The 14,912-nt window shown below is 41.8% G+C and overlaps 1 protein-coding gene across 3 annotated transcripts in view; it reads left to right on the top strand.

Annotated features, from left to right (window-relative positions):
- Nucleotides 1-14,912, top strand: part of LOC137317881 (collagen alpha-1(XV) chain-like) — a 278,899-nt gene that overhangs the window by 30,946 nt on the left and 233,041 nt on the right. The window lies entirely within an intron of this gene.

The raw sequence follows: 14,912 nt of genomic DNA, 5'->3' as shown, positions 1-14,912 counted from the left end.
TCAGTCGGATTGTTCTTGTTTTCAAACTCTGGATGGCAGGTTGAGATGAGGTTAAATTATTCATCTTAAAACAGATTAACTGGTTATTTCTCTCACCGGAGACTGGTTTTAACTACCTCCGCCCGTTGTAAACAGGGTGGTAGCAGCTTGAAAATGGTGCTGCGTCATGTCCCATCCAGTTTACGTTGATGTTCCAGCCGTCATTATCTTGGGTATAGCCTTTCCCACCCTCCCCAGTCGTTGAGCAGCCTCAGAGTGCTGGATTGGCACTCAGTGCTTGCCAGCAGTATGCAAATGAGGCCCAGGCCTCAAAATGGCTCAGGTCCCACGGTGATAACAATGGTCAGACGGCAGGCATGCTCCGCCCACCAACTGCTGGGCACCTGAAATTACAATCGGCCCCATTAGCAGTCTGCAGGATGTTGCTGGTGCAGGCTGGCTGCTATGTTTGCCTGGAATAGTAACTGCATTTCAAACCATTGGTGCAGTGCATCCTTCTATCTAAACACCATAGTAATTCACTCATTGTACATAGCCAGGGTACACCTAAACATCACAGCAATTCACTTATTGTACATAGCCAGGGTACGCCTAAACATCACAGTAATTCATTGTACATAGCCAGGGTACACCTAATTACAGTAATTCACTTATTGTACATAGCCAGGGTTTACCTAAACATCACAGTAATTCACTCATTGTACATAGCCAGGGTATACCTAAACATCACAGTAATTCACTTATTGTACATAGCCAGGGTACACCTAATTACAGTAATTCACTTATTGTACATAGCCAGGGTATACCTAAACATCACAGTAATTCACTCATTGTACATAGCCAGGGTACGCCTAAACATCACAGTAATTCACTTATTGTACATAGCCAGGGTACACCTAATTACAGTAATTCACTTATTATACATAGCCAGGGTATACCTAAACATCACAGTAATTCACTTATTGTACATAGCCAGGGTATACCTAAACATCACAGTAATTCACTTATTGTACATAGCCAGGGTACGCCTAAACATCACAGTAATTCACTTATTGTACATAGCCAGGGTACACCTAATTACAGTTATTCACTTATTGTACATAGCCAGGGTATACCTAAACATCACAGTAATTCACTTATTGTACATAGCCAGGGTATACCTAAACATCACAGTAATTCACTTATTGTACATAGCCAGGGTACACCTAAACATCACAGTAATTCACTTATTGTACATAGCCAGGGTATACCTAAACATCACAGTAATTCACTTATTGTACATAGCCAGGGTACACCTAAACATCACAGTAATTCACTTATTGTACATAGCCAGGGTACACCTAAACATCACAGTAATTCACTTATTGTACATAGCCAGGGTACGCCTAAACATCACAGTAATTCACTTATTGTACATAGCCAGGGTATACCTAAACATCACAGTAATTCACTTATTGTACATAGCCAGGGTACACCTAATTACAGTAATTCACTTATTGTACATAGCCAGGGTATACCTAAACATCACAGTAATTCACTTATTGTACATAGCCAGGGTATACCTAAACATCACAGTAATTCACTCATTGTACATAGCCAGGGTACACCTAAACATCACAGTAATTCACTTATTGTACATAGCCAGGGTATACCTAAACATCACAGTAATTCACTCATTGTACATAGCCAGGGTACACCTAAACATCACAGTAATTCACTTATTGTACATAGCCAGGGTACACCTAATTACAGTAATTCACTTATTGTACATAGCCAGGGTATACCTAAACATCACAGTAATTCACTCATTGTACATAGCCAGGGTATACCTAAACATCACAGTAATTCACTTATTGTACATAGCCAGGGTACACCTAATTACAGTTATTCACTTATTGTACATAGCCAGGGTACACCTAAACATCACAGTAATTCACTTATTGTACATAGCCAGGGTATACCTAAACATCACAGTAATTCACTCATTGTACATAGCCAGGGTACACCTAAACATCACAGTAATTCACTTATTGTACATAGCCAGGGTACACCTAATTACAGTAATTCACTTATTGTACATAGCCAGGGTATACCTAAACATCACAGTAATTCACTCATTGTACATAGCCAGGTATACCTAAACATCACAGTAATTCACTTATTGTACATAGCCAGGGTACACCTAATTACAGTTATTCACTTATTGTACATAGCCAGGGTACACCTAATTACAGTTATTCACTTATTGTACATAGCCAGGGTATACCTAAACATCACAGTAATTCACCGTCTGTACACAGACAGGGTACACCTGAACATTACAGTAATTCACTTATTGTACACAGGCAGAGTACACCTAAACATCACAGTAATTCACTTATTGTACATAGCCATGGTACACCTAAACATTACAATAATTCACCGACTGTACACTGGTAGAGTACATGTAAACATCACAGTAATTCACCGTCTGTACACAGACAGGGTACACCTGAACATTACAGTAATTCACTTATTGTACACAGGCAGAGTACACCTAAACATAACAGTAATTCACCGACTGTACACATCTAGGGTACACCTAAACAACACAGTAATTTATTTACTGTACACAGCCAGGATGCACTTTGGTTGGAGTTCTGATGGGTGACTTTGTTTTCCTTCATTTTTGGAGAGAGCAAATGGCACATTACAATCAAATAAACACATTTATCCACACGGAACTGCACCTTTATTTATGTGGGCACAGTCACTTTTGTGGCCACATTCATGTGACTTTTATATAAAGTGCAGAATATCTGAATAATATGGTGCCTGTTACAAGTTCTGTGCTGAACTCCAATCTACACACCCCTCCCTCATGTTTTCCAAACTCTCCCTTTAGAACAGATTAACATTAGCTTGCTCAGACAGCGGGTCTGTTCTCTTCCACTGTTTAGGAGTTTTGGCTTGAAACAAGAGCTTGGGACAAGTTGATTTGACCCATGAAAACTGCTTCCAGCACTGCACTCTCTCCTCTCATGGCATGTATCGTGTTATATTTTGTTCTTGCTGTATCTTGGGATCGTATCATTTGCAGCTACAACTTTCCATTGGGTGTTGCTGCTTTACAGCTGTGCTCTCCAATACATTAGCCATTGGCCACATGTGGCTTAGGAATCCAGATGAGGCTAATTCCATGTCTGTTTAGTAAATAAAAGATGAATAATAGACACCATCATTGGGCATGTGATCTCAATAATCATATTCACACGGCGTATACATGTGAACTTAGACTTTTTTGTACATTTGTTGGTAAAAAGGTAAGTTGAAAAGCAGAGTGTGCGAGTGTTTTTTGATCGTTGTGTCAGCTTTACTTCCTTGGTTACTGAATGGCAGTAAATGTTTGAGTAAATATACACATGTGAAGTACATTTATCTGTATAGTGTGAGTGTGTGTAAGATGTTTTTTACTAAAATTAGTGCATGTGGCTAAAACGGTGTTGCCGTAGCCACACCTGTGATAGTCAGAGAGTTCTATTGGATGACACTGATTTACAGCTGCATTTATTCCTTGCCTTTCTGCTCTTTTAAGCCATGCAGTTTATTTTTCACTGCCCTCCCCACGATTGACCCAGAGTTCCTTGTCATGTCGTTCGACGCTTGTCTCCTCCTTCGGGCCTCTGGAGGGCTTCCCCTCCACAGCCTTGCAACTTTCCACAGGTCCTTGCAGCTCTCCGGGACTTTCAGGGCCTACTCAGCAGTTTGATTTTGTTTTCTCTGCTGGCGAGCCACTCTCTAATCGTATTGTGCTCTCCGCAGCTGGCAGAATAAAGCTTTCCAACATTTCTACAGGTACGGAAACTTGTCAGCTGAGTGAGGAGCGTAAATCGTAGCTGTAGGTGATTGGTTGCTGTTTCTCCAGTACTGCAAATAAATTAGGGAATCACACTTTTCAAAAATATATTTGGCAAGTGCGTTGTTAATTTCAACAACAAAAGAATGAGTCCTTTGGCACATTTTTGTTTTGGGAAAAAAGAATAGGAATGCTGGCCATCCTGCTGCTGGGCAGAATTGGGATTTCAATGTAAGTTAGATGTGTCTTTGCGCTGAGGAAGCTCCTTCTATCTTTATGCTTCACGTGCAATGTTTATATTGCCTCTCGAGGTATTTAGCAAGTACAGCTGCATTTGTTTTTTTTCAACTTTAATGGCCTTTTCTTATGCAGCCAACAATTGGCAGGCATTCCTGAAACCACATCAATCTCTAAAGGTGCCAAGTAAAATGAGGGCACAGGCTTATTGTACCAAGTGCCATTTCTTTATGTTAAATATCCTTCCAGCAATATTAAGCATTGGCATGTTTCACCTACGTCTGTGTGTGTGTATTTATATATGTGTGTGTAAATGTATATTTGTGTGTACATGTGTATGGGTGTAAATACATATGTATGTGTGAATATATATATGTATATGAGTTTTTAAAATTTATTCGTTCATGGGATGTGGGCGTCGCTGGCGAGGCCGGCATTTATTGCCCATCCCTAATTGCCCTTGAGAAGGTGGTGGTGAGCTGCCTTCTTAAACCGCTGCAGTCCGTGTGGTGAAGGTTCACCCACTGTGCTGTTAGGAAGGGAGTTCCAGGATTTTTACCCAGCGACGATGAAGGAACAGCGATATATTTCCAAGTCGGGATGGTGTGTGACTTGGAGGGGAACGTGCAGGTGGTGTTGTTCCCATGTACCTGCTGCTCTTGTCCTTCTAGGTGGTAGAGGTCGCGGGTTTGGGAGGTGCTGTCGAAGAAGCCTTGGCGAGTTGCTGCAGTGCATCCTGTGGATGGTACACACTGCAGCCACAGTGCGCCGGTGGTGAATGTTTAGGGTGGTGGATGGGGTGCCAATCAAGCGGGCTGCTTTATCTTGGATGGTGTCGAGCTTCCTGAGTGTTGTTGGAGCTGCACTCATCCAGTCAAGTTGAGAGTATTCCATCACACTCCTGACTTGTGCCTTGCAAATGGTGGAAAGGCTTTGGGAAGTCAGGAGGTGAGTCACTCGCCGCAGAATACCCAGCCTTTGACCTGCTCTTGTAGCCACAGTATTTATATGGCTGGTCCAATTAAGTTTCTGGTCAATGGTGACACCCAGGATGTTGATGGTGGGGGGTTCGGCAATGGTAATGCCGTTGAATGTTAAGGGGAGATGGTTAGACTCTTGTTGGAGATGGTCATTGTCTGGCCCTTGTCTAGTGCAGATGTTACTTGCTACTTATCAGCCCAAGCCTGGATGTTGTCCAGGTCTTGCTGCATGCGGGCTCGAACTGCTTCATTATCTGAGGGGTTGTGAATGGAACTGAACACGGTGCAATCATCAGCGAACATCCCCATTTCTGTGTATATGTATATACATACGTGCGTGTATATGTACATACGCGCATATATATGTGTATACGCGCGTGTATGTATATGTGTGTGTATATATGGGTACACATGTGCGTATGTATGCACTTGTGTACACACGTGTGTATCTATATATGTGTGCGTGTGTGTATGTATATGCGTGCGCATGTGTGTATGTATATATGTGTGTCTGTATATCATAGAAAGTTACTGCACAGGAGGAGGCCATTCGGCCCATCGTGTCCGTGCCGGCCGAAAAATAGCTATCCAACTTAATCCCACTCTCCAGCACTTAGTCCGTAGCCCTGTAGCTGATGGCACTTCAAGTGCACATCCAAGTACTTTTTAAATGAGTTGAGGGTTTCTACCTCTACCACCCTTTCAGGCAGTGAGTTCTAGACCCCCACCACCCTCTGGGTGAAAAAAGTTCTCCTCAGCTCCCCTCTAATCCTTCTACGAATTACTTTTAAATCTATGCCCCTGGTCACTGACCCCTCTGCTAAGGGAAATAGGTCCTTCCTATCCGCTCTATCTAGGCCCCTCATAATTTTATACACCGCAATTAAATCAACTCACAGCTTCCTTTGTTCCAATGAAAACAACCCCAGCCTATCCAATCTTTCCTCATAGCTAAAATTCTCCAGTCCTGGCAACATCCTCGTAAATCTCCTCTGTACCCTCTCTAGTGCAATCACATCTTTCCTGTAAGGTGACCAGAACTGTACGCAGTACTCAAGCTATGGCCTAACTAGTGTTTTAGCATAACCTCCCTGCTCTTATATTCTTTGCCTCGGCTAATAAGGGAAAGTATCCCATATGCCTTTTTAACCACCTTATCTACCTCTCCTGCTACCTCAGGGATCTGAAGACATGTAATTCAAGGTCCCTCTGTTCCTCTACACCTTTCAGTATCCTCCCATTTATTGTGTACTCCCCTGCCTTGTTTGCCATCCCCAAATGCTTTACCTCACACTCCCCTGGATTGAATTCCATTTGCCACTTTTCTGCCCACCTGACCAGTCCATTGATAAGTTCCTGCAGTCTGCAGCTTTCCTCCTCAATATCAACCATATGGCCAATTTTTGTATCATCTGCAAACTTCTTAATCATGCCCGTTACATTTCGGTCTAAATGATTAATATATACCACAAAAAGCAAGGGACCTAATACTGAACTCTGGAACCCCACTGGAAACCGCCTTCCAGTCGCAAAAACACCCGTCGACCATTACCCTTTGCTTCCTGCCATTGAGCCAATTTTGGATCCAACTTGCTACTTTCCCTTGGATCCCATGGGCTTTTACTTTTCTGACCAGTCTGCCATGTGGGACCTTGTCAAAAGCCTTGCTAAAATCCATGTAGACTATATCAAACCTACTACCCTCATCGACCCTCCTTGTTGCCCCTCAAAAAATTCAATCAATTTAGTCAGACATGACCTTCCCTTAACAAATCTATGCTGAATGTCTTTGATTAACCTGTGCCTTTCTAACTAACACTTTATGCTGTCCCTCAGAATCGATTTCAATAATTTGCCCATCACCGAGGTTAGACTGACTGGCCTATAATTACTCGGTCTATCTCTTTCTCCCTTTTTAAGCAATGGTACAACATTAGCAGTCCTCCAGTCCCCCGGCACCACGCCTGTAGCCAGGGAGGATTGCAAAATGATGGTCAGAGCTTCCGCTATTTCCTTCCTTGCTTCTCTTAACTATATGTGTGTGTATATATATACATGTATATGTACATACACGTGTGTATATATACACATGTGTGTGTGTATGTATGTGCATGCTTGTATATGTAATCTGTCTGTGTGTATATGTATGTGTATATGTATGTGTGTGTATGTATGTGTGTATATGTAAGTATATTTATGTGTGTATATACATGTGTGTACGCGTACATACATATGTGTGTGTATATGTATACACACAAATCAAGAGGCGACATAAGAAAACATTTTTTACACAGTGAGATGTAACGATCTGGAATGAACTGCCTGAAAGGGTAGTGGAAGCAGATTCCAAAGTAATTTTCAAAGGGGAATTCGATAAATATCTAAAGGGAAAAAAATTACAAGGCTATGATTAAAGAGCAAGGGAATGGGACTAATTGGATAACTCTTTTGAAGAGCCGGCACAGGCACGATGGACCGAATGGCCTCCTCCTTTCCTGTACCTATTATAATACTATCATAGAATCATAGAAGTTACAACATGGAAACAGGCCCTTCGGCCCAACATGTCCATGTCGCCCAGTTTATACCACTAAGCTAGTCCCAATTGCCTGCACTTGGCCCATATCCCTCGATACCCATCTTCCCCATGTAACTGTCCAAATGCTTTTTAAAAGACAAAATTGTACCCGCCTCTACTACTGCCTCTGGCAGCTCGTTCCAGACACTCACCACCCTTTGAGTGAAAAAATTGCCCCTCTGGATCCTTTTGTATCTCTCCCCTCTCACCTTAAATCTGTGCCCCCTCGTTATAGACTCCCCTACCTTTGGGAAAAGATTTTGACTATCGACCTTATCTATGCCCCTCATTATTTTATAGACTTCTATAAGATCACCCCTTAACCTCCTACTCTCCAGGGAATAAAGTCCCAGTCTGTCTAACCTCTCCCTGTAAGTCAAACCATCAAGTCCCGGTAGCATCCTAGTAAATCTTTTCTGCACTCTTTCTAGTTTAATAATATCCTTTCTATAATAGGGTGACCAGAACTGTACACAGTACTCCAAGTGTGGCCTCACCAATGCCCTTTCAACTTCAACAAGACATCCCAACTCCTGCATTCAATGTTCTGACCAATGAAACCAAGCATGCTGAATGCCTTCTTCACCACCCTATCCACCTGTGACTCCACTTTCAAGGAGCTATGAACCTGTACTCCTAGATCTCTTTGTTCTATAACTCTCCCCAACGCCCTACCATTAACGGAGTAGGTCCTGGCCCGATTCGATCTACCAAAATGCATCACCTCACATTTATCTAAATTAAACTCCATCTGCCATTCATCGGCCCACTGGCCCAATTTATCAAGATCCCGTTGCAATCCTAGATAACCTTCTTCACTGTCCACAATGCCACCAATCTTGGTGTCATCTGCAAACTTACTAACCATGCCTCCTAAATTCTCATCCAAATCATTAATATAAATAACAAATAACAGCGGACCCAGCACCGATCCCTGAGGCACACCGCTGGAAACAGGCATCCAGTTTGAAAAACAACCCTCGACAACCACCCTCTGTCTTCTGTTGTCAAGCCAATTTTGTATCCAATTGGCTACCTCACCTTGGATCCCATGAGATTTAACCTTATGTAACAACCTACCATGCGGTACCTTGTCAAATGCTTTGCTGAAGTCCATGTAGACCACGTCTACTGCACAGCCCTCATCTATCTTCTTGGTTACCCCTTCAAAAAACTCAATCAAATTCGTGAGACATGATTTTCCTCTCACAAAACCATGCTGACTGTTCCTAATTAGTCCCTGCCTCTCCAAATGCCTGTAGATTCTGTCCCTCAGAATACCCTCTAACAACTTACCCACTACAGATGTCAGGCTCACTGGTCTGTAGTTCCCAGGCTTTTCCCTGCCGCCCTTCTTAAACAAAGGCACAACATTTGCTACCCTCCAATCTTCAGGCACCTCACCTGTAGCGGTGGATGATTCAAATATCTCTGCTAGGGGACCCGCAATTTCCTCCCTAACCTCCCATAACGTCCTGGGATACATTTCATCAGGTCCCGGAGATTTATCTACCTTGATGCGCGTTAAGACTTCCAGCACCTCCCTCTCTGTAATATGTACACTCCTCAAGACATCACTATTTATTTCCCCAAGTTCCCTAACATCCATGCCTTTCTCAACCGTAAATACCGATGTGAAATATTCATTCAGGATCTCACCCATCTCTTGTGGTTCCGCACATAGATGACCTTGTTGATCCTTAAGAGGCCCTACTCTCTCCCTAGTTACCCTTTTGCCCTTTATGTATTTGTAGAAGCTCTTTGGATTCACCTTTGCCTGATCTGCCAAAGCAATCTCATATCCCCTTTTTGCCCTCCTGATTTCTCTCTTAACTCTACTCCGGCAATCTCTATACTCTTCAAGGGATCCACTTGATCCCAGCTGCCTATGCATGTCATATGCCTCCTTCTTATTTTTGACTAGTGCCTCAATCTCCCGAGTCATCCAAGGTTCCCTACTTCTACCAGCCTTGCCCTTCACTATGATATATATGTGTGTGTATATGTATATATATGTGTGTGTGTGCGTATATATGTGTATATGTACTTATATGTGTGTGTATGTGTGTATATGTGTATGTATGTGCATAAGTATATATATGCATATAAGTGTATGTGTATATGTATATATGTCAGCACACATGGGTGTGTGTATATAGAGGTGTGCATGTATATGCATATATACATGTGTGTGCGTGTGTGTGTATGTGTGTACATATGTATATATATATGTTTATAAGTAGATATATATATGTGTATAAGTATATATGGATGTATATTATATCGGTGTGTATAAATAGCTGCGTGTATTGTATATATGTGCATATATGGGTGTGTTTATATACAGGTGTGTATATGCATGTATGTGTGTGCATGTGTGTAAATATATGTATGTGTGCATGTGTCTATATATATGTGGTGTATATGTATGTATAGGCTTGCTGTATATGTATATATAGGTGTGTGTATGTGTACATAGGTGTGTATATGTATATATACATAAATATATACAAGTGTGTATATACATATAGATGTGCATATATGTATGTATATGTGCATATGTATGTGTGTGTACATATATATATGTATGTGCATGTGTGCATGTACATGTCTGTATGTGTATAAATGTTTAGGCAGTGATTCATGGAGCTCCCGCTCTTCAGGCCGTTAAAACGAATGCCTGGAAAATCTAGCGTTCCATGATTCGGCGAGCTGATCTCCGCGCCCGGTTCTCTGATCTGCATCGGGCGAGTACCACCACTGGAGAGGAGTCTTGCTCACACTTTGGATCTGTACTGTTAGGGAGTGTTGCTCTAACCATTATTAACTGCATTTGAATTGTTTCCTTTATAATAAACTCCGAATATATTTTTGTAACTATATACATGTCGAGCTAACAAAGCTGTAATTCCAAGGATCAGGCTTCTGAACCATTCCTTTAAAAAAAAGGGTTGGAATAGCATTCCCTATTTCCAAGTCTCCTGGTACTGAACTGAGTTCAATGAGCTGTGAAAAATTCCTACCACAACTCCACTTCTAGCCTAATCTCTTTAAGTATTCTTGGATACATTTCATCTGATCTGAAAGCTTTATAAATATTGAAGGTGCCCAGTTTTTCTAATGTTTGAAAACTAAACTTTATTTTCTTTGCAGGCTTGGCTAGCTCTTGTACTCCACTTATATGAAAGGGAATACAGCTTAATAGTTTTCGATATAGCAAACTGTTGTGAAATAAATCACTTGTTGCCTTTCTACCCCTTGCCTCACCTTTCTTTCTTTAATACTTTACTATGAACAAGTCCAATAATATATTATAAAAATCATGGCCTAAAATCATAGCCCGTTTTTCAGGTGCTACGCGGCCTACTAAGGTCCCAAAATGTCGAGCAGGAATGCCAGAAGTGCACCGACCGCCATATTGGGTAAGGACAAACAAGAGATGTACTCTGCCCACGCTTGAAGCAGGCGTTCCGCCTTTTGCAAAGGCATTCCTTCAGTACTTCACTTTCCCCTTTCTTTCTCCAATGAAGGTTATATTTGTTGAGACAATTCTATGATGGTTTGAGACTTCTTTGTAAAAAACCTTTATTAAATTTCTTGACCTTTCATGACCTTATTGTTGCATGTGTGTAGGAGGCCATGGGGATGACTTTCAACTGCCAGCACCCCGTCTCTTGCCTGAGAAAACGGGCGGCAGACAGTTGATAATTAGCGGGGGGGGGGGGGTGGGGGGTGGTGTGTCACCTTGGCCTCCCCATTGATACCCAAGGCCAACCTGATGTATTTTTCAGGCGGGCCTGTAAATGGGCAAGCAGCACACCCCGATGGCAATTTTCAGGAACAAGAACGAGTTTAAAAATCAGTGATTGACCAGCGTCACACAAAATAGATTTGCTGGTTATTCCTCTCGTCGTTGTTTGGGGGATCTTGCCCTGAGAGAAATCACATTTGCCTACATAACGATGGTCACTGCACTTCAAGGTAATTCGTTGTACGTGAAGGGCCTTGAGACACTCCTGAGGAATGCTATATAAATAACAGCAACTCGCAATTCTGTAGCACCTTATAAGGAGAAAAACATCCCAAAGTGCTTCACAGAGGCATCAGCAAATCTTTATCTCCCTCCATAGTTTATAGTGATGTCTTTTGTTACTATAGAAACAAGGGAACTAGGGACATGCTTGCAGTTGGGCTTTACAGCACATGTAATTCTGATAATCTGTCAATAGTGCTCCAGAAACTTTTTGTGGGAGTTGTGCCCCAGTTGCAGATTAGGATCAATAAATTTGACCTATTCATATCTCATGATATAAATTGCTTTGTGTATCCACGATGGGGTGAACTGCAGTCTGATGTAAGCAGTATGATGGAAAAATGAAGCTATAGTCCCCTTGACTCTGCTAAGCCAGCAAAATGAAAGTACTTCACATGCTGATTTGAATTAATAAGGGCCTCGTTGTGTTCTGCTCTTGGTCTGTATGCTTTGGCTAAAGGAGTAGCCTGGAGTAGTTGTGAGGTCTTGCAGCTGCCTAGGGTTTTATGATATACATAAAAAAAAATTATTTTCAGTGAAAGCTGCAAATAAATTTAGTTGCGTCGATGAGAAATTATTTAAATTTTTCAAATTTATTAGAGAAAGAACGATCTCATCCTCAAAATCACTTCACCATCAATGAAGTTCTTTCTGAAGGGCAGTCACTGTTGTAATGTAGGGAAACACTACAGACAATTTGAGCACAGCAAGGTCCCTGAAACAGCAATGAGATAACTGACCAGTTAATCTGTATTTTAGTGGTGTTGGTTGAGGTTTGGTTGATATAACTCTCTATACTTGTGTTATAAACCAGCATCTTTTATTTGGCAAATTTTTGTATGGTACAGTCATGTAGTGGTTATGTTACTGGACTAGTAATCCAGAGAATGTGAGTTCAAATCCCACTGTGGCAGTTGGAAAATTTGAATTTGGTTTAACAAAATAAAATCTAGAAATAAACAGCTAGTATCAGTAAAAGAAACCATGAAGTTGTCAAATTGGCGTAAATATCAAACTGGTTCACTAATGTCATTTAGGGAAGGAAATCTGCCGTCCAGTCTGGCCTATATGTGACTCCAGTCCTGCACCAGCATGTTTGACCCTTAACCGCCCTTTGAAGTGGCCGAGCAAGCCGCTACATTACAACAGTGACTAGTTCAAAAGTATTTCATTGACTGTGAAACGCTTTAGGACGTCCTCGTGAAAGGCATTATATTTATTACAAGTTATTTCTTCCTTTCTGCTCTGTAACTCATTACCTTTACCAAAGACCAGTATCGTTGACTGAATTCTGCTCCAGGATTTTCCGTGCCGTCAGGATCCAATTGATGAGACATCAGTTCTTGTTACAGTTATCTCCGGTTGCGCCCTGTCACTATGCCACCTAGTATACAAAAGAAAAATGGAAAACTATGTCTGGAACAGGTGACTCCAATCTCCATAATAAATAGAATACTGTTCCTTTATCCCTGTTACTGCCCAATAGCTGTGGCAAGCTTTAGGGCTGAATTTTCCTCCTTATGTCAAAGCCCAGGAGAATGTCCCCCTTTATTGTAAGTTCTGAAAAAATTGCAGCTTAGGCAGATACTTCAGTGCAGTACTGAGGGAGTGCTGCACTGTCGGAGGTGCTGTCTTTCGGATAAGACGTTAAACCGAGGCATCGTCTGCCCTCTCAGGTGAGCGTAAAATATCCCATGGCACTGTTTCAAAGAAGAGCAGGAGAGTTCTTCCCGGTGTCCTGACCAATATTTATCCATCAACCAACATCACTAAAACAGATTATGTGGTCATTATCACATTGCTGTCTGTGGGACCTTGCTGTGTGCAAATTGGATGCCGTGTTTCCTACATTACAACAGTGACTACACTTCAAACGTACTTCATTGGCTGTAAAGTGCTTAAGGCCAAAGGTCCTGTCCTCCTTTCTCCCCCTGCCTCCCTTTGTATTAATCTTATTTGAGATCTTTGTTACATTTTGTCTTTTGATGAGAATATTATCATTTCGAAGGGGCATTTTCTTTGCGAAAAATTGCTCGGCAAACCCTTCTTCATTTTTTGATATACACAACACATTGACATATAAGTCACACCGAAAGTGCCTTGTGATTCAGTGAGGAATTTTGCCCTGGAATCATTTATCAACTAGATGCTACAATGGGGGGATATCAGGTTCTCTCTGGATGGATGGGCCAAATGGCCTTCCTTGTCTATAATTATCTTGTGATCATGGTACAGTATCATAGTATGTTACAGCACAGAAGGAGGCCATTAGGCCCATCATGCTTGTGCCAGCTCTTTGAAAGAGCTATCCAATTAGTCCTACTCCCTTGCTCTTTCCCCATAGCCCTGTAATTTTTTTCCCTTCAAATATTTATCTAATTCCCCGTTGAAAGTTACTATTGAATCTGCTTCCACCACCCTTTCAGGCAGTGCATTCCAGATCATAACAACTTGCTGCATAAAAACATGTTGCCTCTTGTCGCCTCTGGCTCTTTTGCCAATCACCTTAAATCTGTGTCCCCTCGTTACCAACCCCTCTGCCACTGGAAATAGTTTCTCCTAATGTACTCTATCAAAACTGTTCATGATTATGAACACCTCTGTCAAATCTCCTCTTGATCTTCTCTGCTGTAAGGGGAACAACCCCAGCCTCTTCAGTCTCTCCACATAACTGAAGTCCCTCATCCCTGGTACTCTAGTAAATCTCTTCTGCAGACTCTCTAAGATCTTGACATTCTTCCTAAAGTGTGGTGCCCAGAATTGAACACAATACTCCAGCTGAGGCCCAACCAGTGTTTTATAAAGGTTTAGCATAACTTCCTTGCTTTTGTGCTCTATGCCTCTATTAATAAAGCACTGGATCCCATATGCTTTTTTAACAGCCTTCTTAACTTGTCCTGCCACCTACAAAGGTTTGTGTGTGTATACCCCTTGGTCTCTCTCTTCCTGTACCCCCTTTAAAATTGTACCATTTAGTTTATATTACCTCTCCTCATTCTTCCTACCAAAGTGTAATTTCATCTGCCATGTGTCTGCCCATTTCACCAGTTTGAAGTCTGTTACTATCCTCCACATTGTTTACTACATTCCCGAGTTTCATGTCATCTGCAAACTTTGAAATTATACCCTGTGTACCCAAGTCCAGATCATTAATATATATCAAAAAGAGCAGTGGTCCTAATACTGACCCCTGGGGAACACCACTGTATACTTCCCTCCAGTCTGAAAAATTACAGTTCACCATTACGC

This window comes from Heptranchias perlo, chromosome 3, assembly GCF_035084215.1.
Source record: "Heptranchias perlo isolate sHepPer1 chromosome 3, sHepPer1.hap1, whole genome shotgun sequence".
Lineage (NCBI taxonomy): Eukaryota > Metazoa > Chordata > Chondrichthyes > Hexanchiformes > Hexanchidae > Heptranchias > Heptranchias perlo.
This window is presented reverse-complemented; position numbering and strand designations above follow the sequence as displayed.